The sequence below is a fragment of the Schistocerca serialis genome, chromosome 3 (genome assembly GCF_023864345.2).
Source record: "Schistocerca serialis cubense isolate TAMUIC-IGC-003099 chromosome 3, iqSchSeri2.2, whole genome shotgun sequence".
NCBI classification, from domain to species: domain Eukaryota; kingdom Metazoa; phylum Arthropoda; class Insecta; order Orthoptera; family Acrididae; genus Schistocerca; species Schistocerca serialis.
Window position 1 is genome coordinate 296,018,928 of NC_064640.1, and position 25,184 is coordinate 296,044,111.

Here is a 25,184-nt window from a genome sequence, read left to right on the forward strand (position 1 = left end):
ACAGTATAGTGACTCTGAGCAAAATGCTTCATATGGACGTAAGTCCTATTCCGAGTGGTTTCCGAGACAGAACACAGTTAAAGTCAGTTTTGCAAGTTTTCTTGAATAAGTCGAAAACGGCGGCCTCTAGAGAAAAAGTGTCGCAGTACAAAATTAAATTAAATTAAATTAAATTTCCTACAAAAATGGTAGTATTCATTTTTTTCCCTAGGGTTAATAGTTTCTGCGAAGGGAACAAGAGTATATTGAAAATCTCGCACGATGCGCATGCACTGTAGCTTAGGTAGGTTTTGCAGGCCAGTTTCCCGACTTCATAAACCACAAGTGTTCTGTATCAAATCGTTCGTCTCGAATTTCTCTACATTACTGTGTTACGTTGTATTCAATGTATTGATTAATACAGAAAATACAGGGTGACAATTATTGAACTATATGAAAAAAACATAAATTAGTTACAAACTACAAACACTTTATTCAACATGTGAAGGGCAGTACAGATATTCAGATTTATGTTATAACATGCCTGCCGTCATTGGCGATGATGTGGCAGATACGAATAGCGAAATTCTGCATGACCTGCTGAGGTGTCGGAACATCGATGCTGTCGAAGACCTCCTTAATGGTTGTTGTCACCTCATCAGGAGTTTTGGGGTTATTGTCGTACAACTTGTCTTTAATATAGCCCCACAAAAAGGAGTCGTATGTGTTCAGATCCGGAGAATACGGCGGCCAATCGAGGCCCATACCAGTGGCCTCTGGATACCCCAGAGCCAGAACGCGATCCTCAGAGTGCTCCTCCAGGACATTAAACACTCTCCTGCTTCGACGGAGTCGAGCTCTGTCTTGCATGAACCACATCTTGTCGAAATCAGGGTCACTTTGGATAACGGGGCTGAAATTATCTTCCAGAACCTTCACCTACCGTTCGGCAGTCACCGTGCCATCAAGGAATATCGCACCGATTATTCCGTGTCTGGACGTTGCACAACGCACAGTCACCCGTTGAGAGTGAAGAGACTTATTGATCGCCGAATGCAGGTTCTCAGTCTCCCCCCCCCCCCCCCCCCCCCCCACACACACACACTGCGCCAACTTTGCTTACTGACGAACGCATCCAAATGAAAGTGGGCTTCGTTGCCAAACCAAACCATGCATGCGCATACTAATTCCCATCATGCCCCGCGGCCAACCGTGCAGTTTGAACGGCCTAACGCAAACCGTTAAGAAGTTATGACAATTTTATTTCATATCGTTCAATAATTGTCACCCTGTGAGTGACAATGTACATTAAAAGAGTTCTATCTCGAAAACCATTCGGAATAGGACATATGTGCAAAATACGTTTCTCCTTCAGAATCACCAATAATATTGCCCGTCACAGAACGTATCATTCTTCCCGACTCACCCTGTATATTGCTACTAATTAAAATTGCATCACCTAAATTGATGGGAATTTTTCTTATTGTGTGTATATAGAATAGGAAGATGAATACAAGAGTAAAATTGTATATGATACGCGGTATACAGAGTGCGAAAGTGAGTACACAAAGTTGCTGAACTTGACTTATCACAGATACGGGTAACCTTTCGGTGTTACGTAAAATTTACACCAGAGTTCATCAATCGTAGTAGCTGGGAAGTAGTGTCAGGCACCCCCATGACCGGTTATTACCAATGGATAAGATAAATGTTCGCTGGTGGGACATCCACTACTGTTACATGTAATGTTAATCATTAAAACATCAGCTACAATTGTACAGTTACTTATTGACTGGGTTTAGGGACTCAGCCCCATCTTCAGGTGTATTTTGGGATAATGTTATGTTACAGACATATCTTAATGAATTTTATATTTCCACTATATTTTACTAGTTTACATCGTAAATTTAGGTAAGTAATAATTATTTGAATAAAAACTTTTTAATATAACACATTTCTCCTAGCCTCATACAGATTACTAACCCCATGCAGATAGTCGTGAAAGTATGTGCATATGAATTTATTACGAAAAACATGGAGCGTATGTAATACATAATTGTTGATGCCTTACTATTTTGTCTATTGCATGCACCCCATGATTTTCGTTTTAAATTAGCAAGAGTTTTTACAGCTATTAAAAATTCACAAACACAAATTTTCAGGACAGTCTCTATGGGTTTAGGAATCTGTATGGGACCAGGCGAAGTTATTCTATACTTGTCTGTTTTCAAACATGTTATATTAAAAAGTTTTTACTAAATAATTATTTCATGCTTTTTAGTCTTGCTTGCGTCAAATTTTTCGATCCGTTTGAAACATTTTGATGAGGTTACGACAGAAACATGTGTTAAATTTCAGAATTATTTCAGTTTCTCTTCACATAAGTCAACCAATAAATTGCTTCCTCCAACGATTATCTCACGAGAAGACCTCGTAGGTAGAAATTAGAGAGAATCGAGAACACACGGGAACTTACCAGCAACCGCTCTTACCACTAAATATTCGTTAGTGGATCTGGAAAAAGAGGAAATAGCAGTGGTACACAAAGCATTCTCCGCCACACACCAATTGTGGAATACCGACCAATGAGAGCAGCAATATCGCAGTATCATAAACTGCCATCTCTATAAGCCACCATGCTGCCGCTCTCGACTGCCGACAACTGTTTATTGACATTTGCCCTTTTTACATGAGGCATAGCTAGATCTTATCACAAACAATTAGCATTAGAATATGATTTCTAAATCAGAAATTCTTAGATAAAAATTGTAGGTGGTGTTACTCCCATTTGATCTGTGCGGTTGCGCTGAAATGCGAATCATTTGCAAATCCCGCCTTATGTGCCCGTGTTTCAGTATATCGGCAGAAAGTCGTTTCAGTTTTCAAATAGTAATTGCAGAGGAAAAGGCGTTCTTGTTACACAGGATAAACTATGCGAAAAAAACTATCGAAGAGTAAACAATTTCCGAGGAACAAGTTCTCAGAAATTCGGTATAGAAAAGGTGCTATCTTTAGAGTGAAAAAGTAATCTAAGAAAGAAGGGAATTCAATTGTGCAACAGATTTAGCTTTACAGGGTGTGAAAAATAGTGTGGATACTTGAACATGACAATGTCACGGCCAATTTACACTTGTGTCCAAAAGATAAGCACAATCAAGAAATGGGAGCATAGTTCCCGAACTAGTTACAATAACGGTTATAGAAAAAGGTAAGATTTAACCACAAGACATTTCTTAAAAGTATTAAGATAACAAATAGGGAACTTCCGAAACTGTAGTTAAATATTTTCTAAAGTGACAAATTTAAAAAAAATAATGTAAAACAACGAGTTGGCGAAATGGAATTTCCAAGTTGTCACACATACCTGGCACTGATGTAAAATGCTCTCTATGGTATTCGATACCATTTCTAACAAACAAGTGGCTGGGATCTGGAAGTCCGCTTGTTGTAAGCTGATGTATGAAATACACTATCTGATCAAAAGTATACGGACACCTGTTACAGGACATTAATATGAGATGTGTCCCCCTTACGCCTTTATGCACTCCGTATTCGGGCCACGAGTGGCCTACCGGGACCATCCGACCGCCGAGTCATCCTCAGTGGAGGATGCGGATAGGAGGGGCGTGGGGTCAGCACACCGCTCTCCCGGCCGTTATGATGGTATGCTTGACCGAAGCCGCTACTATTCGGTCGAGTAGCTCCTCAATTGGCACCCCGAAAAATGGCAACAGCGCATGGCGGCCTGGATGGCCACCCATCCAAATGCCGACCACGCCCGACAGCGCTTAACTTCGATGATCTCACGGGAACTGGTGTATCCACTGTGGCAAGGCCGTTGCTCCTTACGCCATTATGACAGCTTGAATTCTGCTGTGGAAACTTTCCATGAGTTGTGTCAATGTCTTTGCGGGAATGGCAGCCATTTTCCCCAAGAGCTGAAAACAGAGAAGGTTAGATGCTGTGGTCTGGAGCGAAACATACCAAGGTTTCCATTACATTGAGGTAAGAACTCTGGACAATTGAGCCGATTTCAGAAATGTTATTGTACACAAACTAGTGCTTCACATACGTTGCTTTATGACATTGTGCAGTGTCACACTAATACAATCATCGTCTCCGAACTGTTGCTCTGCTGTACGCAGCATGCAAAGCTGTAAAATGTTTTCATATCCTTCCGCATTTTAGCATTTTCTTAAAGGCAATAAGGGGACCACACTATACTCACTCAAAAACATCCCCACGCTGCAGCATCATCACTTCCTCCGTACTTCACTGTTGACTCTACACATTCTTCAGCTATTCGCCAAATCCAGCGCTTTCCATCACATTGCCACAAGGTATAGCGTGATTCATCACTCCAAACCAGCCATCCACTGTGGAGTGCCATCGCTCTTAACACCACCTCAGGCGTCTCTTAGCTTTGACTACAGAAATATCTGACTTATAAGGAGCTATTTTACCACTGAGCCGCATTCTTTTTACCTTCCTGCGCACAGTCATTGTGTTAGCTGGAATGCTGGCAGCACTTCGGAGCTAACGACTGATTCCTTCTGCTGATTTCATGCGATTATTTACAACCACTCTTCGTAATTCTCTACGGTCTCTGTCCGGCAGTACTTGAGGTCTGCCTGATCTTGGTTCAGCTGTGGTTATTCCTTCGCGGTTCCACTTCACTCTGACATCACTTACAATCGACCTGGGCAGCTTAACAAGGGTTCAGATGTCTATGATGGATTTGTTCCTCAGATGACGTCCAATGAATAGTCCACGTTCGAGGTCCTTAGCTCTCCAGACCGATCCATTCTCATGATACTGGTTCTGTACTAACAACACAATACTCCCCGCCTCCTTTTATACTAGCGACTCTATCTCTCGTGACATACAGAGGTCTATTCCGCATTATACCGGTGTTTCGATACTTTTGGTAAGATAGTGTATGTATCCACAATGTATCGTGGACATCTTCTGTAGTCTATAGGGTACAGACCTGAAGACGCTGCTAGCCAGTGCAAGTGGTGTATATTTTATATTTTCTTACTGGAAATTCATCGACCGGAGAAGCACAATGTAGACTGTACGTACTGAACTCCACAGATATGGTACAGTGCATCACCCCTCCACCTATCGATATTGGGCCAACGACGAAGACTTGAAGCTCCCCGCACACACGCTGCTTGGTAACTCCCTATACCAGGAGAGAACCACTTCAAATTGCGGTCTTTCCCTAAAGCTACTTTCCTTCCAAATGAATGCAAGACGAGAGTCATTACGAGAACTGAACTGACCGTATGTGGTCTGTCCAGTACCAACCTACACGTCTCAACACTACTGTATATTGCTAGACACGGGCAGTCAAGTTCGTCTAAATCCTCCACTCTGCTGAAGAACAAACAACGCGGATCTATTCTGGGAACAGTGTTTTAAGTCACAAATCTCCTACGATACCAACAATGACGGTACATGTCTACATCACTTTTGCCTACCTCCATAAAAAAAAAAATGGAAGGAAGGAAAATTGTAGTTTAGCTTCCTTTCGATAGCGAGATCAGTACTGATATAGCACCAGCTATTATTACGAAAGGATGGGGAAGGAACACTACCGTGTCCTTTTCAACGTAACAATGCCAGTATTTGCCTTGAGCAATTTAAGGAAATAATGAAAACCTGGATCAGGATGGCTGAGCACGGATTTGAACCATAGTTCCCCCTAACGTAAGTCCAGTAAGAGACTAAGACTAGTCGCAGATCCCAGGTGACAGAAGTCATTACTGTCGAACTGAGCCACGATCTGTAGCTGCACTCTCTCGATTGCTCACAGGATGGATCATTTCATCCAGTGGAGTGTGCACAGAGTGCACTGCGACTAAACCTACATATAAATTCCGAGAACCACAGTACTGTGCATGGTGGTGGACACATTGTACCAAGATAGGAGGCTATGCCCAATTCCATTTGCATTTGCGGCGAAGAAAACAACTGTCTATTATTCCTAGTATGTGGTTTAAAATCATGAATGAAAAGTGTATATATGGAAGCGAACTGAAGACGCATGAAGGTTTCACATATATTAAGTAACAGTAAGACAGAGATTTCGAAACTAGGTTTTAGGGGAAAGATGTGGACTGTGACCATAATATTTTGGTTGTGAGCTGCAGATCAAAATTGAAAAAAATTGTAAAAAGGTAGGATGTTAAAGAGATGAGAGCTGTATAAGGTGAAAGAAGCAGATGTTGAGAGTTTCAGAGGGAGCATTAGGCAACGATTAAGTGAAACAGTAGTAAGGAACACACTGATGACAGCAGAAGATAAAACAGGCAAAAAGATAAAATCCAGTAGACATCCTTGGATAGCAAACAAGATATTGAATCTAACTGATTAAAAGAGAGAATATAAAAATACAACAAATGAAGCAGGGAAATGAAACTGCAGACGTTTAAAAATGAAACTGGCAGGAAGTACAAAATGGAAAAGCAGGGATGATGAGAAATGCAAAGGTGTAGGAGCATGAATAATTAGAGGAAAGATAGATGCAGCCTAAATGAAATTAAAGAAACTATTGGAGAAAAGAGAAGCATCTGTATAAAAACCAAGATGATTTGCCAGTATAAAGTAAAGAAAGGGAAGCTGGAATGAATGTATAGAAATAATTGGAAAACATAAACTATATTTTACACAGTGAGTTGTGTACCAGGATTAAATACATGAATACTGATAACTGGAAGTAATGCCTCCAAGATGACCTTAAGATGTAAATTACTCCTGATACCTCGCCACATTCTGGGATTAATTGTTTCGTTTTTCTGTATGGGGCCAATCATGCATTGTCCACCACACGGCTACAAAAAATTACTTAAAGCTATGTAACATCTACATCTACATGATTACACTACAATTCACAATTAAGTGCCTGGCACCACTTTCAAGCTATTTCCCTAAAGCTCCGCTCTCGAGCACCATCCGGGGGAAAAAGGAGTACCTAAATCTTTCTGTGCGAGACTTATTTTCTCTTATTTTATCATGATGATCATTTCTTCCTATGTAGGCGGGCGCCAACAGAACATTTCCACAATCTGAGGGGAAAGTTGGTGATTGAAATTTCACGAGAGAATCGTACCGCGACGGAAAACGCTTTTGTTTTAATGATTGCCACCCCAATTCACATATAATGTCCGTGGCATTTTGTCCCCTACTCCTGGATAATACAAAACGAGTTGCCATTCTTTGAACTTTTTCGATGTCCTCCGTCAGTCCCATCTGACGAGGATCCCACACCGCAAAGCAATACTCCAGATTAGGGCGAACAAGCGTGGTGCAAGCAGTCTCTTTAGTAGACCTGTTGCATTTTGTAAGTATTATGCCAATAAATCGTAGTCTTCGGTTTCCTTTCCCCACAACATTATCTACGTGATCGTTACATTTTACATTATTCGTCAATATAATCCCTAAGTATCTAGTTGAATTTACATCCCTTGGATTGGTGTAATTTATCATGTAACGAGAATTCGGCGGATTCCCTTTAGTGCTCGTGTGGCTGACTTCACACTTTTCGTTGTTCAGAGTCAATTACCTCTTTTAGTAGCATATAGATATCTTGTCTAAATTATTTTGCAATTTGTTTTGAACATCTAATAACTTTACAAGACGATAAATGATAGTATCATCTGCAAACAATCTAACAGGGCTGCTCAGACCGTCTGCCATGTCATTTATGTAGATCGGGAACAACAGATGGCCTATAATATTTCATTTGGGGACGCCAGATATTACTTCTGTTTTACTCGATGACTTTCCGTCAATTACTACGAACTGTGACCTTTCTGACAGGAACTCACGAATCCAGTCGCACAATTGAAGCGATACTCCATAGGCATGCAATTTGATTAGAAGTCACTTGTGATGAACGGTATCAAAAGCTCTCTAGAAATCTAAAAATATGTCGATAGTATTCATTAATTCGTGAAAATAAAGAGCTACTTGTGTTTCACAATAACGATATTTTCTGAATCCGTGCTGCCAATAAATCGTTTTCTTCGAGGTAATTCATAATGTTCCAAAACCCTTCCGTAAATCAACGTTAGTGAAATGGGTTTGTAATTTAGCGGATGACGCATATTTTCTTTCTTGGTTATCGATGTGACTTGTGCAACTTTCCAAAGGATAGGAAAGATGATTGGTTTTAACATCCCGTCGACGTCATTAGAACTAATCACAATCTCAGATTATGTCAAGGATGGTGGAGGAAATCGGCCGTGCCCTTTCAAAGGAACCAACCCGGAATTTTCTTGGAGCGATTTACGGAAATCACGGAAAACCTAAATCTGGATGGCCGGACGCGTATCTAAATCGTCGTGCCCCCAACTGCGAGTCCAGTTTGCTAACCACTGCTTCACCTCGCTCGGTGCAACTTTCCAGTCTTTATGTGCTTTCCAGTTTTTTATTCGACGAGTGAGCGGTTGAATATGATTGCTATGTATAGAGTTTTTATATCAACATATTCTGAAAGTAACCTGACTGCCTTTCCTTGATTAAGTTATTGAAGCTGCTTTGCTACACCGCGGATATCTGCTTCTAAGTTACTCATGTTGGCAGTTGTTATAGCTTCGAACTGTGGAGTGTTTACTACTTCTTCTTTGGTGAAGGAGTTTCGGAGGGCTGTGTTTCGTATTTCTGCTTCAGTGGCACTGTCATCAGTGACGTCACCACTGTTACCGCGCAGTGAAGATATTGATTGATAATGGAGCGCTAGACGTCTTGAAGTTGTCCATTGGAAAACAAAAACTGAACCATCAACAAAGGCGACTGGTGGCACTTATTTCTGAAAACCGTTACTTGCAGTGGATATGCTGAAGCACATTACAAGTGGTATTTATGAAGTGTCTCAAAAACATTGACTTTGGTACTGATTTCGCATCTAATGCTACTCAAACTGTTCAGTAATGGTAACTGCTTTTCTTGGTACAACTTTATTCATTGATCTGCCAGTATTTTGTGACGCAGAAGACATATTAGTTAACAATAGTGCTTTCGTACACGTGGAAATGTGGATATAAATACGTTAAAACTTTCATCTGCCTGTATCAATAATAAACTAAGAGTAATTATGGTACAGTGGGTAAAGAAATGTGAAGTAGTTAGTTGCTATCGTATAACATCCACTAATAATAGCTCAGATTGCAGTGGATGTCAGATAGTTACGATTGAAGAAAAAGAAAGTTCTACAGATAAAAATGTTCACTTCCATTTTCTGTAACGTGACCTAGACGCTGTAATATATTTTCGTTGTATAAATGTGTCAAATTTCAAAGTTATGGGGTTGCTGAAACTCTTGAAGTAAGTATAGAAAGAAGGATAACTATCATGTGCCACAGGCAACACACTGAATCAGGGAAGTTAAGGAACATCACAATCAAGTATGATCGAAATCTTATGACTAGTTCGTTTAAGTGTTTAACAACGCTTTCTTGAGGGTGCTTTTTTGATTTTTAAGTGCATATAACGAAAATAGTGTCAAAGATATAGAGTAGAAATTTTGTGTGTTGATTGCTCAGAAGTAACAGAAAAGGGAGATATATATCAGGAAAAAGAGAGACTTTCATAGACTTTTAAAAAGACAACAGCAAACCAAAACTTTATTTTGATGTTAAATTTAACTTTATTTGGAACAGTTTTACACCTAAGGGTCCAGAAAGATCCGTAAGGCTATGGTGTTACACGACTTTAGATCTCGTTTTGGAACACGGAGACTGAAAAATAGTTTCTATCAGACCTACGTTAGGAGTTTCGGCCACGACGGGCTCTGTTATTTTATTCAGCTACTGGGTGGATTGTGGGTACGTGTAAGAAAGAAATACCAAGTGACTTCGTGTTTTGATTGCACGTTAAACTTTAAGTCTCCGCTGAAAGTAGCCAGTTCATGAGTAGAACCAAAACCAAGGTTGTGCGTAGTAAAGGTCTGTGACGGTCAAACCGATCTCTCGTTTTAAGCGTAGCTGATATTTAACACTCTTTCATTGTATGTTCCTATGGATGAGTATTTTTCGTCCTGATACAATAACCACAGTCATCGAATATATTTTTTCCCCTTAATACATGAGAATTCAGTTACAAGCAAAAGAATGTGCTAGTGCTAACTCAATGTGTAGCTTAATTTACGTCAGCACATACTTGCAAATTTACTGGATAGGTGAATCTACTATCATTCAATAGGAACTGAGGATGCCTTCAACGTGCTAGTCATTCGTTGGTCATTTACGTCCTTGTCACAACAAACTAATGGTGGAAAATCATAAACCCCGAGTACTATATCGAATTTGTAAGTTTGCCATTTGTTCCAAAGTATTAATCTCGGAATGTACGAGGGCATGCTGAAAAGTAATGCCCCCGAGATTTTTATGTGAAAACTCTTAAAGCTTTTTAAAGAAAACAAATTATATGAACATCCTACATCTTTATTCTTCATTTATAAATATTTATTTCTCAACGTGACCATCCTCGCGACGAACACGTTCCTCCCAACGAGAGTGTTCAGTTTTTCTCCCAACAAGAGAGTTCAATTTGTTGATACGGTCGCTACAGACTGTTTGACTTTGTTGACGGAGCCACAACCTCACCTCTGCTTGCACCGCTTCATACCTGTCAAAGTGAAGTCCTCGAGGATGTTTTTAAGTTTTGGAAACAAATAAAAATCAGATTGGGGCAATTCAGGACGGTTCGGAAGATGATCGGTGACAGCAAACTCTAGGCGTCGGATTATTGTAGATGTGGCAGCGCTCGTGTGTGGTCTGGCGTTGTCATGCTGAACTGGAGGTTACTTCATGTGTGAATGAACTCTTCGAATTCGATACTCGATTACAGCACGCTGTTTCCCACTCACCGTCATAGTTCCGTTACATACCGTCATGGTACACGCTACAATTAGGAGCCCTCTTGCGGCAGAGGGCTGCAAACATGTAGACATAAAGAATAAAGGTGTAGAATGTTAATAACGTACGTTTTATTTCAAAACCTTTATGACTTTTCACATAAAATATTTGAAGGCATTGCGTTTTAGTGCACCCTCGTGCACGACTGACTGATCTATGATATAATATCATGCTGACAGTCCTGTTTTGAACAAGCGCTCATGTAAGTTCAACGAACAGAAAGATTAAGTAGTATATAGCATTCTCGCGTCCGACATAACGACTCTGTTGATAGATTTTTGACTGTTAAGAAAAATAATGAATAATCAACTTAACAGTAACATTTTACGAGTCGATGCGCCAAATTTCTGAATGTGGTATGGAACCTCGAAAATCTGCAGAGGGAAATTTAAATGCTAATATCCAATCTAGTTGGGCATCAGAGAAGTGAAACGAAAGATAGTAAGATTTTCTCGTCAGATGAATATAACGTGATATCAACAGTAGCAGAAAATGGTACAGCGGGAGTGTGATTCATTTATGAATACGAAGGTACAGCAGAGAGTGAACTACAATGAATTGTTCAATGATAGGATTATTCTCATAACAGTCGACAACGTTAACAACAGTACTGCAGGTATATATGCTGACGCCACAAGCAGAATATGAAGAGACAGAGTGAGAATATTAGTGTATTAAACGGGGTGCCTCAATAAGTAAGGAAACACACAAATCTAATAATCATGGAGGTTTGGAACACTGCAATAGCGGAAGGAATAAAGACAGAGCTACAGACGAATACGGGCTTGCTAGTACGAATGAGAGATGAGATGAGAGAGGAGAAAGATTCCTTGAGTTGTGCAAGAAATTTCAGTTAGTAGTAGCAATTACACCGTTCAAGAATCACAAGAGGAGGACGTATACCTGAAAAAAGACTGGAGACAGGGGAAGATACCACCTCGATTACATCATGGTAGCACAGAGGTTCTGAAATAATTTAGTGGAAGACATACTGACGAAGCAATATAGACTCAGATCACAATGTAGTAATGATGAGTAGGTTGAAGTCCAAGAGAATCGTCAAGAAGAATCAAAGTGGAATGAAATGAGATAATGAAGTTCTGAAGTTCTCTGATACTGTAGATCCTGCGAAATGAATAACACTGTAGGCAGTTCAGATTTAGAGGAATGGCCATCTTTAAAACGGGCGATCGCAGAAGTTGCACAGACGAAAATGGGCATAAGGAAGGCCACTGTGATGAAAAACATGGGTAATCGAAGAAATACAACAAAATAAGTGACTCTTTGATGAAATTAAAATAAAATATGTCCTTCAAAATTAAACTCACTGTTATACGCAGAGGAGGGAGCAGATGGAAATACTTAAGGACTCAGAGAGAGGGAGAAACTTTCTACCGTCGTAGTAGAAGAAGAAATGTGAGTCGATTAAGAAAACATAGTGGATCTAGAGTTTGAGTGAGCTTAGGGAGACTTTCTATCATAGAAGTCAGAAGGAATAAATAACGCTGGTTCGCAATTTCTCAAGATATTGGGAGAAGTGACAACCCAACTATTATTCAACTTGGCGTGTAGAATGTAAAACTGTAGACATGATATCGAACTTTCAGAAAAATAACATCCATACAGTCCCGAGGATAGCAAGGACACATAAATGCAAGCACAATTGCACAATCAGCTTAACTGCTCGTGCATACAAATTGCTGGTAAGAACAATATACAGAAAAATCCAAAAGAAAATTGAGGATCCGTTAGCTGGCGATCAGTTTGGCTTTAGAAAGATAAAGGTACCAGAAAGGCAGTTCTAGGATTGCACTTGATAATGGAAGCAAGGGTTTAGAAAAGTCAAAACACTTCTTAGAATTTTTCGACCTATAAAAATGGTTCGACAGTGTAAAATGGTGCAAGATGTTTGTAACTGTCAGAAAAGTTGGTATAAGGTAAAGGAAAAGACAAGTAGTATACAATATGTACAAAATCCAAGAAGGAACTGTAAGAATGGAAGACCAACAAAAATGTGCTCCGATTAAAAAGGGCCTTAGGCCATGATCGGCCTCGTAAACTGACATACGGCTGCGAGGACGGTGTGCTGACCACATGCCCTTTCTTATCCACATCCAGTGATTCCTATGGGCCTGTTCGGGCGGAGTTTAGTGTAGTTTAGTTCTTAGATCGTGGTGCAGCCTTTCTCCCCTAATATTCAACAAGCACATAGAAGAAGCAGTGACAGAATTAAAAACATATTCAAGAGTGGGATTCAAATTTAGGGTAAAAGAATATCAATGCTTAGCTTCACCGATGACATAGCTATCCTCAGTAAATGAGGAGAAGAATTATTGGACTTACTGCATGGCATGAACTGTCTTATGAGCACATAATACGGATTTAGAGTAAGCTATAGAAAGATGGCCGTAATTAAGACTAGCAGAAACGACATAAGCGATAAATTTGAGATCGAAATTGGGGAGCATCAACTCGTCGAAGTGAAGGAACTTCCTGCCTTAGAAGTGAAATTACGCATGTCGGACAACGCAAAGTGGATTTCAGAAGATGATCAGCACAGATAAAGAGGACATTCCTCGCTAAAACAAGTCTGCCAACATTAATCACAGGCCTCAATTTGAGGTAGAAATTTCTGAGTGCGTACCTCCAGAGCATAGTATTATTTAAAAGCTTATCATGGATTTTAGGAAAACGGGAAAAGAAGAAAATCGAAGTGTTTGGGACTTGGTGTTATACTAGGATGTTGAAAATTAGTTGGACTGATAAGGAATGAGGAGGTCTCCGTAGAATCGTCGGGGAAAGAAATTAATGGAAAGCATTGACAAGAAGACGGAACAGGGTGATTGGTCATGTGTTAAGACATTAGGGAATCAAGTCCAAGGCGCTATGAGGAGCTGTAGATGGTTAAAACTGTGGGGGAAGACCGAGATTGGAATACCGCCGAAATATAATTGAGGTTGTTGAGTGTAAGTGCTACTCTGAGATGAAGAGGTTGGCAGTGAAGAGGAAGTCTTGGCGGGCTCAAAAATGATTCAAATAGCTCTGAACACTATGGGACTTAACATCTGTGGTCATCAGTCCCCTAGAACTTAGAACTAATTAAACCGAAAATCATTCAGGAGACTGAGAAAACAAAACAAGGTTCTGCAACAATCTTGTTACATCCATCTTCCCAGAGATCATGGGGGGACAGCTGTTACTTTATTCTTATGTAGAAGATGACACCTTCAGATAATTCATCATAGCGCACATCGATTTTTTCATACCTCTATAACATCTGTAGTAATGATTACATGGTCTCCTCATAATCATCTTGTGTCACAGAGAGCCCTGTGGATGGTGTAATGTAACACTAGAATCGATTGCAAATAAATACAGCTGAAGGTTTCATCTCTACTAAATAAATGTTCTGTGTCAGGTTACCTGCGGCCTATCAGTTCATGTGGGATTGGATTGGGACCCCTTTCTGCATCTTTAATGAAGGAAGCCACATAAAAGCGTAACGTTCCATCGACAGCGAGCGTCATTAGATAAGTAGTAGAATTGAGTTAAACATCAATGGAGGAAATCTGCTGCTTATTCGCAGAAGGAACCTGGTCGTCGTTCGAAATGAGTGATTTTCGGAAATATAGATCTGGATATTACGTCGAGAATTTGTACCACAGTCCTCTCTCGCCTTTTGTGTCTCTTTGCCGAGACACCATTATAAAATGAAATTTAAGTGATGCTAGGACACATAATTCTGGCAATCTATATGCGTGCAGTGATCTGCAGGAAGAAGAATTTAAGTTTACAACACAAGAATTAAAGTTTACACCAGTGTGGAAATTGTACATGTAGATTTAAGATTCAGGTCATGGTTTGGTAAGTACCTTTGTTTTCTAGGATAACACATTCCAGATTTTATCATCCATAATAATTAAGCCCAAACATAATTTCCACTGTAACTGTTGCAGCTATTGTTTGAGGCTCCACCTCAGCGCTACCGTGAAGGTGAACAGTCCTAACTCGAAACTTTTCTTCGTTTTGCCGAGTTTTTGCAGTGACGGTCAGCTAGAGTAAATCCACGATTTAAGGAACTAAACTCTACTGACTAGCCCAAAGATGTTCCTCGAAATTAACGCTAAAAATAAACTACTGCAGATTCTCGTAGGGTGCACAGACAGAAATAGAGAAAATCCTGTTAAGCTTCTGCTGATGCTTCGGGAAACATTCTGAATCTAACAGAGAGCCAGAAATAAAGGCCAACGCAGACTGGGGAACTTCCCGGTTTCTCTGGGCGCTGCTGCGCAGGACGCCGACTGCACGCACGCAGGGGCAGCCGCAACCACACAATACACTCCGCTCGCGGTCAACTCAGTTTCAGTACTCGATGCCTTTTGTCTTAACTACTCAAATTATTTGATAATAATATAAATTTAATCCATATTGGAGAGCTGTTCCGAAACAAAAAAACTATGAAACAGAAGAAAATAACTCGTATTGGCACAGGGTGCCTCCTAGGAAAACACGAATCGGAAAAATAATGCAATTTTACTTTCTGTTCTACGTATTTACTCCACAAGATATCTTACGGGAAGTAGTACAGGCTAATTCTTGAACCAGTATCGTTTCCCCACCTCCCTGTTCCATGCGCCTCTGTATAGGCTCAGCTCTAATTTCTGACTTTCCCGTCCTGGTGATTCAGCGAGACCTCTGTGGGAGGAAGTAACATGTCCGAATGCTCTTGGAGCATACGCTCTCGGAATTGTAACTCCAATCCGTGACGCAAAACGCCACACGTGTAGCGTCCACCAGTCGTGTTTCTTAAGCACAGCTGTAACGTCCTCGCGTTTTCTAAACGGTAACGTGACGAATGTTGGTGCTCTTTATTGAATCTTCCCTATCTTTTCCATTAATCCAACCTGATAAAAGTCCCAGACTGATGTACGATACAAAGGAATCGATCAATCCAGTGTTTTGTAAGCAATTCTTTCGCGGATGAAACAAATTTCCTTACGATTTTACCATCGAATCCCAGGTACACATCTGCTTTTCTCACAATTAGTTTTATTTGGCAATTCCAATTACGGACACTCCGGACGAGTATCCCTAGGCATTTTACATTGTTACTATTTCCAGTGCTTTATCACTAACAGTGTAATCGAACGGCGAGGATCTCTTCGCCTGTTTAGGTGCAAAACGTAATATTTTTCCAGGGTCAACCGATAGTCCCTGCATCAGCAATCGATTCTTCGTAGGTCTTCCTGGACTTCACTACCGTCTTCTGCCGTTCCAGCATCCCTATAGAGATCAATATCCTGCTTGAAAAGCTTCAAGGACATTCCGACGACATCCACTAGGTCATTTACAATAATCATCTAATTTAAAAATACTTTATCTTGTACATGGACAAAGACAAAATCTTTGGGTCAATATTAGCTTACGTTTCGAAACTACGTGGTCCAGTCACATTAATGCGACCACGCGTCAAAAGCCTGAATAACCAGCACCTTTTGCAGTGTGGAACGCTTCTAGAGGTGCACTAAGAGAGGCAGTGAGGTTCTGGAAGGAACCGGCTGGGATGTGGAGGCAGTTCCGTGGACAGCTGCGCTACGTTTCTCGCTTTAAGATCCATGATGTCAAAAGCCCGATCAAGGTGGTCCCACAGATTCTCTATTGGGTTTAAATCAGAAGAGTTTGTGGCCAGGAAAGTATGGTAAACTCATCTTGGTGCCCTTCGACCCACACACGTTGAAACGTCCCCTTAGAAAACTTAATGAATTACTATGCAGATAAACCTCTTACTTTGTTTGATTTTCAAACAGCTGAGCAGAACTGAACGTACTCAGACATTTCGCTCTTTATCTATTCTGATCAACACTAAACTGACACACAATATTTTTAGCGCAACGCAATCTGACTTTCAATAATCCCTACAAAAGAATCGCCCTGACTAACATTAACCTATACCTTTCACAAATCACTTACCTCACAAAAATCTTCGTTACTCGAACTACTGCAATACAGCGAGCGCCACTACTGCCAGCTAAATAAACGATTCTAACTACTGAAGGGACTAACTACTGTTAGGCGTAGTTAGCTAAATGAAAGATTTTGATAAAGAACAAACAATGTATTTACCTTAATAGTGTTCAAAAGTCATAATATATATATATATATATATATATATATATATATATATATATATATATATATCAGTTCATGACATGCAGTCTCACAAATTTACTGTCTCTGATGGACACAGGTCCAGATCATCCGCTCTCAAAACTCCGCCATCTCCCCACATCCACCACTGCTGGCGGCTCACCTCCAACTGTGCAACGCTACGCGCTGTTAACGGCCAACTGCCCAACACTACAATAGCAAATTCCAACAATGCCACCCAGCCACAGACTGCACACAGCACAATCAGTGATTTTTCTACAGAGCGCTACGTGGCGGTGGCGTTACCAATATAAGAACCAAAACAGCCTACTTACAACGTACACTGCGAGCTTTGTGACATATTGCATTAACGTGCTGGTAGATGCCATCGTGCTGAGGAAAAAACAAACTGCGTTGAGGGGTGGATATGGTCCCGTAGGATAGATGCATACTTGTGTTTATCCACTGCCACTTCCAGTATGAAGATATAACCCAAAGAATGTCACGAAAACATTCCCCGTATCATAACGCTCTCTCCTCTGACCTTAACCCTTACGACGACTGTTGCAGGGCCTTACACACCAATGGCCATCTGTCTGATGGAGCATACAACGTGATTCATCTGAAAAGGCCGTCTGTCTCCACTCAGTGGACGTTCAGTTCCGCTACTGGCGTCTAAATACCAGCCTTATTTGCCAATGAACAGCAATCAGCACGGGTGCAAGAACCAGGCGTCTGCTGCAGAAGGCCTTACGCAGCACCGTTCGCTGAACGGTCGTTCCGGAGACACTGCTGGTAGCCCCTTGGTTCACCTGTCCGGTTAGTTGCCCAACAGTTGCACGTCTGCTCGCCCGTACACATCTCCGCAACCGTCGTTCACTCCTGTGATTCATGACGTGTGGTACACCACAGCTGCCTCGGCGCCAGTTTTGGTTCAAATGGCTCTGAGCACTATGGGACTTAACATCTGAAATCATCAGTCCCCTAGACTTAGAACTACTTAAACCTAACTAACCTAAGGGCATCACACAAATCCATGCCCTAGGCAGGATTCGAACCTGCGACCGAAGCAGCAGCGCTGTTCCGGACTGAAGCGTCTAGAACCGCTTGGCCACAGCGGCCGGCTGTCAGTTTTGGATAGTGTCACTTTGCCACACACAATACAGTTGAACCACGGTAGCACGCGAATAGCTTACATAAATCGCTCCGTTACAGCATTACGACAACGACGAATCGTTCTCCGTGGCCTTTCGACACGTATTATACACTATAGCGCGAAAGAAACTGGTCTAGCCATGCGTATTCAAATAAAGAGATATGTAAACAAACAGAATACGGCGCTGCGGTCGGCAATGCCTATATAAGACAACAAGTGTCAGGCGCAGTTGTTACATCGGTTACTGCTGCTGCAACGGCACGTTATCAAAACTTAAGTGAGTTTGAACGTGGTGTTATAGTCGGCCCACGAGCAATGGGACACAGCCTTTCTGAGGTAGCGATGAGGTGGGGATTTTCCCGTGCGACCAGTTCACGAGTGTACCGTGAGTACCAGGAATCCGGTAAAACATCAAATCTCCGACATCTCTGCGGCCGTAAGAAGATCCTGCAAGAACGGGACCAGAGACGTCTGAAGAGAATCGTTCAACGTGACAGAAGTGCGACCCTCCTGCAGGTTCCTGCAGATTTCTATGCTGGGCCATCTACAAGTCTCAGCGTGCGAACCATTCAACGAAACATCATAAATATGGGCTTTCGGAGCCGAAGGCCCATTCGTGTACCATTGATGACTGCACGACACGAAGCTTTACGCCTCGCCTGGACCCGTCAACACCCACAGTGGACTGTTGATGACTAGAAACTTGTTGCATGGTCGGACGAGTCTCGTTTCAAATTGTATGGAGCGGATGGACGTGTACGGGTATGGAGACAACATCATGAATCCATGGATCCTGCATGTCGGCAAGGGACTGTTCAAGCTGGTGGATGCTCTGAAATGATGTGATGCCCTACACGATATTAGGCAGGTGTACCATTTTCTTTGGCTCTTCAGTCTGTAGCCTCCACTCCTAGCGCTGCAACGTGCCGTCTGTGAGTGGTTATTGCTTATTGACGTCGAGCATAGGCACTGGTCACATTAATGTGACTAGACCACGTGCAAGTTCCTGACTCATGTGGAATTCGAAAGAGGTCTCCAGGTTGCAGCTAGATCCATCGCTCGTTCCCTCGTTCATTCCTCAATGTGCGCAGAGTCGAGAAGACGACAACACAGCAACGAAAGACGCTTTGCGTCCTCTGCTTCAGCAGATGCAAATCAGTTTAAGCTGCACTGTGTGACTTTCTTTGATAGCAGATCCTTAGGGATGGAGGGGCTTACGGCTCTAGCAATCCACTAATGACCTCCAAGGTCGCTGATTTCGCGGTATGTACCAGAAAACGATGTCAGACAAAAATTGAGTCACCCAGAAAGGAAGCAGGAAACGAATAGAACTTCACAGTTTGAGACTGCAGTGCTGTTATTTATTTCAGTTATTACACACTCGAGTCAAATTTATAAAGAATTTGGCAGTAAAAGCCCACTTATCAGAATGGCGTTGCACCCTTTCTGGCCTTAATGCTCTCACTGATTCGGTTGAGAGGTTGCCATCAGGCCATTGTATCCTTTATTGAGGCAAGCTGGCCAAAAAATGTTGTAACTTGTCCTTCATATCATGGGTATTAGCAGTGGAACTGAACTGACGTTAGAACTGATCTCACGCGTGTTCTATGGGGGACAGATGTAGCGCTCCTTCTGGCCAGGTAGCACCTTAACATCACGCAGAGAGTGCACAGATGTATGCGCTGTGTGTGGACGAGCGTTTTAACGTTGAAAAATGAGAGTACTATTGCATAAGAGGTAACACATGATGACAGAGGATGTCTGATGTACCATCGTGCCGTCGAAGTTCAGTCAATCATCACCAGCCGTGACCTGGATTCATATCCATTGGTTCCCCACACGATGACACCAGGAGTAACACCGCTTTGTGTCTCCCAAACATTGCTAGAATGCAACAGCGATCTTCTCTTGTGGTGGTCAGACTTGTCGACCGGAACGTTGAAAATGAGTATGCCTGCCATCACGTTCCCGTACGGTCCTACATCTAGTCACTTTCACATTCGAATGCCACACAAATCTGGAGGTCTTGCGATTCATCCAGTCGGCCTAACGATGTCACACAATGAGGCCGTTTTCAGACTTTTGCCACTCGCTGATAGCACTGCCACACACAGGTACGTGCATCTCCGTGTGTTTTACAGTGATCACTCAGCATCTGACACTGTTCACACTTCCTATATACCCCATCAGGCCTGGTAACAACACTAAACACGAACGACCCTAATGCACTCTACTTGTTACAGAGAACTGCAGCTCTAAATCATTTACATACCTACGTGATGGTGGGTATGTGTACGACGTTTCACTGACATCCAGCTTTATGTTCTGAGTATTTCATTTTTGTCTCGTAGTAAAGTCTATTGAGCTCAATGGAGATTATATTTGGAAATAAATGTTTCGAATTTATAAACTTTTAATCCGATCCTTTTTTGTCAAGTCTATAAAGACATTCTCCACTGCACGAATTAACGTGTCGACAGGTACATCTCACTTTCTCTTGGCTTCAGCTCTGAAATCAGGTGAGTACGTAGCTAATCTCCCTAGGCTGAGTGGTCGACGAGCAGAAGATCGTTGTTTCTAACACAATCATGGTTAGTAGTAGAACAAGGGTCTGTGTAGTTGTCAGTGCATTACGTCGAAGCTAAGTGAATTCGAGCGTGGGTAAATTGTTGGTACACGCATGGTGGGCCCTTCCTTACCCAAGGTAGCGGAAGTGTTTGTATCATGTATAGGGAAAGCGGAAAAACAACTTCCGCTAAGTCACAACGGGGATGAAAGTGTGTGCTGCATGATCGTGATAGGCGGTCAATGACGAGTACTGTGACGAAAAATAGGAGGACGACATCTGAAAAAGTCATTGCAGAACTGAATGTCGCACTCCCGGACCCTGTCAGCACGAGAACGACACGAAGTGAGCTCCATAAGCAAGGAATTGCACGGCGAGCTATAATACCAAAACAATTCATCAGTGGTGCAAATGTCGGAAACATAAAAATGTGTGCCGAAGCCATAGAACCTGGACTATGTAGCAGTGGAAGATAATAGCATGGTCGGATGAGCCTTGTTTCTCAGTGTTCTCAACTTCTGGATGAGTTTACGTCCCAAGAACGAAATATGGCGGTGTTTCGGTGATGACTTCGGCAGCTGTATCGTGATATTCCATAAGCCCCGTGGCTACTCTGCAAGGTCGCATTACTGCTACGGATAGTGTGAACATTTTGGCTGGTCAGGCCCATCCCGTGGTGCAGTGTATGTTCCCCAATGGTGATGCTGTGTTACAGGACGACAGGGCCCCTGTTCAGACAACTCATGTCTTCCAGAACTGGTTTTATACGTACGAGGATGAATTTTCGCATCTTCCTTGCTCACCACAGTCACCAGATCTCAATATCATTGAACGTTTGTGGTCTATTATGAAGAGAAGGGTGCGTGATCGGTATCCACCTCCGTCATCTTTACCTGAACTTGCCATTATTTTGCAGCAAGAATGGTACAAGATTCCTTGAAAACCATACAGGTCATTTATTTATCCACTTCGAGACGACGAAAACTGTTTTCAATGGCAACGGGTCTCCGACATCGTATTAGGTATGGGAATGTGTTGTGTTTTTTGGAGTTCCCATGTTGCTGTCCATCCCTTGTAGCAGTGAAATATCTCTCATGATGATTCAGTTTTATGTGAAACTAGCATTAGAATCTCTTTTGATCAGTATGTACTAAGACGTTTATATACAAGGATTCGGCGCGAAATTCTGGGTTTTAAGAACAGGATATTCCGAGGCTATATATTGTAACATCTCCCTTTGAGAATGTATTCTTTAAAAGAAATTAGTTTGATAGCAATTACCATTGGATGTTTTTTCGTATTTCTCAAGCTGTCACCAGCAGTACCTTTGGTAAGGCGGAAAACGTAGTGGAGAGGCAAGTCCTGATAAAATTAAACGCAATTATTTTTGTAGCTGGGAAATTATTTTTATTTCCTCTGCTGATGAACATGCAGTCATAAGCTATGGTTCAAATGGCTCTGAGCACTATGGGACTTACTTCTGAGGTCATTAGTCCCCTAGAACTTAGAACTACTTAAACATAACTAACTGGATCATCTACAAGTCTCAGCGTGCGAACCATTCAACGAAACATCATAAATATGGGCTTTCGGAGTCGAAGGCCCATTGGTAAAGTACCGGAACTTCAAGCGCTGATAGAAAGCACCGAAGCTGAAATAGCTATAGGTACAAAAAGCTGGCTGAAGCCAGAGATAAATTCTGCCGAAATTTTTACAAAGGCACAGACGGTGTTTAGAAAGGATAGATTGCATGCAACCGGTGGTGGCGTGTTTGTCGCTGTTAGTAGTAGTTTATCCTGTAGTGAAGTAGAAGTGGATAGTTCCTGTGAACTATTATGGGTGGAGGTTACACTCAACAACCGAGCTAGGTTAATAGTTGTCTCCTTTTACCGACCTCCCGACTCAGCAGCATTAGTGGCGGAACAACTGAGAGAAAATTTGGAATACATTTCACATAAATTTTCTCAGCATGTTATAGTCTTAGGTGGACATTTCAATTTACCAGATATAGACTGGGACACTCAGATGTTTAGGACGGGTGGTAGGGACAGAGCATCGAGTGGCATTATACTGAGTGCACTATCCGAAAATTACCTCGAGCAATTAAACAGAGAACCGACTCGTGAAGATAACATCTTGGACCTACTAATAACAAACAGACCCGAACTTTTCGACTCTGTAAGCGCATAACAGGGAATCGGTGATCATAAGGCCGTTGCAGCATCCCTGAATATGGAAGTTAATAGGAATATAAAAAAAGGGACGAAGGTTTATTTGTTTAGCAAGAGTAATAGAAGATTTCAGACTACCTAACAGATCAAAACGAAAATTTCTGTTCCGACACTGACAATGTTGAGTGTTTATGGAAAAAGTTCAAGGCAATCGTAAAATGCGTTTCAGACAGGTACGTGCCGAGTAAAACTGTGAGGGACGAGAAAAACCCACCGTGGTTCAACAACAAAGTTAGGAAACTACTGCGAAAGCAAAGAGAGCTTCACTCCAAGTTTAAACGCAGCCAAAACCTCTCAGGCAAACAGAAGCTAAACGATGTCAAAGTTAGCGTAAGTAGGGCTATGTGTGAAGCGTTCAGTGAATTCGAAAGTAAAATTCTATGTACCGACTTGACAGAAAATCCTAGGAAGTTCTGGTCTTACGTTAAATCAGTAAGTGGATCGAAACAGCATATCCAGACACTCCGGGATGATGATGGCATTGAAACAGAGCATGACACGCGTAAAGCTGAAATACTAAACACATTTTTCCAGAGCTGTTTCACAGAGGAAGACCGCACTGCAGTTCCTTCTCTAAATCCTCGCACAAACGAAATAATGGCTGACATCGAAATAAGTGTCCAAGGAATAGAAAAGCAACTGGAATCACTCAATAGAGGAAAGTCCACTGGACCTGACGGAATACAAATTCGATTCTACACTGAGTACGCGAAAGAACTTGGCCCCTTCTAGCAGCCGTGTACCGCAAGTCACTAGAGGAACGGAAGGTTCCAAGTGATTGGAAAAGAGCGCAGGTAGTCCCAGTCTTCAAGAAGGATCGTCGAGCAGATGCGCAAAACTATAGACCTATATCTCTGACGTCGATCTGTTGTAGAATTTTAGAACATGTTTTTTGCTCGCGTATCATGTCGTTTTTGGAAGCCCAGAATCTACTCTGTAGTAATCAACATGGATTCCGGAAACAGCGATCGTGTGAAACCCAACTCGCTTTATTTGTTCATGAGACCCAGAAAATATTAGATACAGGCTCCCAGGTAGATGCTGTTTTCCTTGACTTCCGGAAGGCATTCGATACAGTTCCGCACTGTCGCCTGATAAACAAAGTAAGAGCCTACGGAATATCAGACCAGCTGTGTGACTGGATTGAAGAGTTTTTAGCAAACAGAACACAGCGTGTTGTTATCAATGGAGAGACGTCTACAGACGTTAAGGTAACCTCTGGCGTGCCACAGGGCAGTGTTATGGGACCATTGCTTTTCACAATATATATAAATGACCTAGTAGATAGTGTCGGAAGTTCCATGCGGCTTTTCGCGGATGATGCTGTAGTATACAGAGAAGTTGCAGCATTAGAAAACTGCAGCGAAATGCAGGAAGATCTGCAGCGGATAGGCACTTGGTGCAGGGAGTGGCAACTGACCCTTAACATAGATAAATGTAATGTATTGCGAATACATAGAAAGAAGGATCCTTTATTGTATGATTATATGATAGGGGAACAAACACTGGTAGCAGTTACTTCTGTAAAATATCTGGGAGTATGCGTGCGGAACGATCTGAAGTGGAATGATCATATAAAATTAATTGTTGGTAAGGCGGGTACCAGGTTGAGATTCATTGGGAGAGTGCTTAGAAAATGTAGTCCAGCAACAAAGGAGGTGGCTTACAAAAAACTCGTTCGACCTATACTTGAGTATTGCTCATCAGTGTGGGATCCGTACCAGATCGGGTTGACGGAGGAGATAGAGAAGATCCAAAGAAGAGCGGCGCGTTTCGTCACAGGGTTATTTGGTAAGCGTGATAGCGTTACGGCGATGTTTAGCAAACTTAAGTGGCAGACTCTGCAAGAGAGGCGCTCTGCATCGCGGTGTAGCTTGCTGTCCAGGTTTCGAGAGGGTGCGTTTCTGGATGAGGTATCGAATATATTGCTTCCCCCTACTTATACCTCCCGAGGAGATCACGAATGTAAAATTAGAGAGATTCGAGCGCGCACGGAGGCTTTCAGACAGTCGTTCTTCCCGCGAACCATACGCGACTGGAACAGAAAAGGGAGGTAATGACAGTGGTACGTAACGTGCCCTCCGCCACACACCGTTGGGTGGTTTGCGGAGTATAAATGTAGATGTAGACATCAGGAAGAGGAACTCCAAACAGTCTCTAACGACAAATGTTGAAACCAT

The 25,184-nt window shown here is 42.0% G+C and overlaps 1 protein-coding gene across 1 annotated transcript in view; it reads right to left on the bottom strand.

Annotated features, from left to right (window-relative positions):
• The window catches only part of LOC126470795 (innexin shaking-B), a 424,307-nt gene that overhangs the window by 643 nt on the left and 398,480 nt on the right, over nucleotides 1–25,184 (bottom strand). The window lies entirely within an intron of this gene.